At 32.8% G+C, this 3,760-nt stretch overlaps 1 long non-coding RNA gene across 1 annotated transcript; it reads right to left on the bottom strand.

Annotated features, from left to right (window-relative positions):
• Positions 1-214: 214 nt before the first annotated feature.
• Positions 215-3,553, bottom strand: LOC143048199 (uncharacterized). Its single transcript, XR_012969762.1, has 3 exons — positions 3,141-3,553; positions 1,163-1,259; positions 215-603 (listed from the first exon to the last, which is right to left on the bottom strand). It is a non-coding gene; the product is annotated as an uncharacterized LOC143048199 (long non-coding RNA).
• Positions 3,554-3,760: the final 207 nt, after the last annotated feature.

The raw sequence follows: 3,760 nt of genomic DNA, 5'->3' as shown, positions 1-3,760 counted from the left end.
TATACTTAACGCAAGTTATTCTACATGTAGAAGGCATATTTCATTTTATAATTGTAAAAATAACATCAGAATCAACAAGTATAAAAATACAGGTAAGTATATATGCTGACTGTTAGGTTTGTTTTGTTGTCAGAATTTATAAAGTCCAGCTAAATTAATTCTCACAGATCAGTATTCAAACTGCTTAAAATATGGCCAACTTTCAATTTTTATAGGGAAAGGACAAAAAGTAAAATTTTCAGAGTCACAATAAGTTTGAAAACTGACGGTCAAACATGATCTACCACACTCAACTTAATGTAACAATAATTTACTCCTCTTTCAGGATTTACATACATAATTAAATTTGAAAGATTGTTATCACCAATGCCAGGTACAATTTAGAATTTAAAATAACTTTAAACAACAATTTACTGCTAGTCCTGTACTTTTTTATAGTATATTATCTGGGTATTATTTCCGTCTCTAAATTCTTTGAGTTTTTTATGGTGCTGCCTGCTGAAATAAAATGCCACTCCAAACGAATATGTACAGAACATGATCATCAGTATAATATTGAATCGTACTCTCATCAAATCTTGGGCAAGTCTTATCTGGTTCACTCTGCAAATAAAAAAAATAATTCTATTTTAGGAAAATATACAGTAGTAAGCAAATACAAATAAATGTTTATATGACTATAAATTTATATTATTTTATTTAACATTAATGGCATTAGTACTTTCATATGTAATAACAATTATGTGTCCATCGTACATGTTGCCCCACTCACACTAGCATTTTTTATGTTCTGTAGACTGTGAAATTGGGGTCAAAACTCTAAGTTGGCATTAAAATTACAAAGATCATATCATAGGGAACATGTGTACTAAGTTTCAAGTTGATTGGACTTCAACTTCATCAAAAACTACCTTAACCAAAAACTTTAACCTGCAGCGGGACAGACGGATGGACGAAGGGATGCACAGACCAAAAACAAAATGCCATTTGCCTTTGAAAAATAATACAAATAAAGCTTAAAACTTCAAAATGCAGTAAAAATAATGAACAATATAGGGTTATTGCACACATTTTTGAGAATATTGACATGGTAAAATATATATTGCAAAAGCTTGGGAAGACAATAAGAGTGATAGTCAGAAATATTCAAGCAATTACTTACTTTACAAAATCTGGAGTCTCTGCCATGGAAGGATACTTTCCTAAATATACTAGACAGAATTTGTCATAATCACTACATTTGTGAGGATGTCTTGGCACTGAAAACAAAAGTTTAATATTAAGATAAGAAGATGTGGTATGATTGCCATTGAGACAACTCTCCAGTGGCGACCAAAATAATGACATATAAATTTACACAATACAGACTTTAATAATGAGCAAAACCCATAACAGTTAGCTATAAAAGGCTTCATATCAATACTTGTACAAGTACATGTACATGTACAATGATATTTTTCTGTTTTAGTTTATGGAATTTTGTTTATGAGAGTCCTAAATGTATATTTCACTGAGGTCACTTTTTTTAAAACCCAAAGAAATCATCATTTTTTTATAACATGTATGTACATGAAGAACACGAAGTTTCATAGAGCACCAATTTTATTGTTGATATTAACCCCACGTGTACTAAGTTTTAGAATAATTTTATTGATATAAAAGAAATTTCTTGGTGATCCTAAACAGAAGTTTAAACAGAAGGAAACAAGAATGTGTCCCTAGAGATCATAGCATAGGGAACATGTGTACTAAGGTTCAAGTTGATTGGACTTCATCTTCATCAAAAACTTCCTAAAAGAAACCTTTAACCTGAAGCGGGACAGACCAACGAGCAAACAGATGAACAGAGGAAGAATGGACACACAGACCAGAAAACATAATGCCCATAAATGCTGCATTAAAAAGAAGTATACCTGCATGTAACAACAAAATGCAAATGGCCGAATATTTTTCAAGTCGGATGTTTTTCTAAAATAATTATTCATCCCTTATTTTTAGTAACTTTGTATTTACATTGTATCTGACATACAAATGTAGATCAAATTTATTCATTCAGTGTATGTGTATGTTCATTTGTGTTACTATGTCTTTTGATTGAGATAAGCCATTTCAACTGATATCTTATAGTGTGCACGTGTTTTTCTATGTTGTGATGTTACATGAACATTAATGTTTCAGGTAAGGGTGAAGGTTTGGTACCATTAAAACATTTAACATGTTAACATGCAACTGTTTGCACCTGTCGTAAGTCAGGAATCTGATGTTCAGATGTTGTCGTTTGTTGATGTGGTTCATAAGTGTTTCTCATTTTTTATATAGATTAGATCGTTGGTTTCCCTGTTTGAATGGTTTTACATGAGTAATTTTTTTGGGACCCTTATCATATGTATAGCTTGCTGTTAGGTGTGAGCCAAGGCTCTGTGTTGAAGACTGTACTTTGACCTATAATAGTTTACTTTTATAAATTGTGACTTGGATGGAGAGTTGTCTCATTGGCACTCATGCCACATCTTCTTAAATCTATAATACAATGAATAGTGAAATCTTCTTCACTAACACAAATTTGTAAACGGCTCACCACTTGTCTAAGACTATTAATATTGTTGTAAGTGTAGAATTGTAAAGTCACATTTATACACTTAGCGCCTAATAGCGGCCTCTAAGCAAATACATAACAGGCTTACAGCTGGGCCCGCCCTTGAGCATACATCAAACAGGTTTAAAAGTTTATTCAAACAATATCAGTAATGTCTTCACGTACCCACATGCTGGTACGTATTGTCAAATTGCCATTCATAGGCTACACATACCCACATCTGGTTTTATAATAGATCTAGAATGAAACGTGAAATATATACGCAAATTGTTGATCCAATGGCATTCTATTATAAAACTGAATGTGGGTACGCGTAGCCTAAGAATAGCAATTTGACTATTCGCACCAGCATACGGGTACACGCAGACACTGCCAACAATACACCTTATCGCTAATCCCGGGTGACCCGGCCACTTGAACTTTTGACGCATACAACAATCACTTTTCCATTATGGCGTCAGATATTTTGTATTGTGACATCAAAATTTTACGGGAACCTGTGTGATATCCAGTAATGGCGATAAGGTGTATATATTATTCTTACTCTCCATTTCTTGAGCACCCTGAAGGAGTTCCTTTACATTTACTCTTTCGCCTGTGTTAGAAGAGGTGTCATTGTCAGCCTCAGTTTTACTGTTTTCTTCCTGACTAGAACTTCCAGTATCCTTAGAATAGTCTCTGGTGTAACTTATTTGGGGATCACTGAAATATAGAACTGGACATATCTTTTTCAATCTTGAACTTGGTTTGATCAGCCTTCGTAACGCCTGTGAATGGGCGTAGATACGTAGTGGAAAGCTTTGCATTCTATGTTAAAAATTATAATGACACAAAAATCATATCAGTTCTTTAAACCATTTAGTTCTTGGACTTAAACTTGAAGTGAACTTGACCAGCTGCACAATCCCAAAATCAAAACAAATGGTAACATCCAAGTCGGGTCCGGGTCTAAATTCCGGAAAAAATAAGGTAAAGTGTAGATGATTTTGTGATATAATTTTAAAATTCAGAAGAGTTTTTACTGTATTATTTTTTTTTATTAAAAGACAACTAAAATAGTTTCATTTAACAATTTCTTTTGTTATCTGGAATCATCAAATAAGTAAGCAGGGTTTTTTAATATACGCATTAAAATCAACACTTTCTTGTACCACTATGAATAAA

This window comes from Mytilus galloprovincialis, chromosome 10 (genome assembly GCF_965363235.1).
Source record: "Mytilus galloprovincialis chromosome 10, xbMytGall1.hap1.1, whole genome shotgun sequence".
Taxonomy (NCBI): Eukaryota; Metazoa; Mollusca; class Bivalvia; order Mytilida; family Mytilidae; genus Mytilus; species Mytilus galloprovincialis.
The sequence above is the reverse complement of the archived record's forward strand: the minus strand, read 5'-3'. Positions and strand labels throughout refer to the sequence as shown.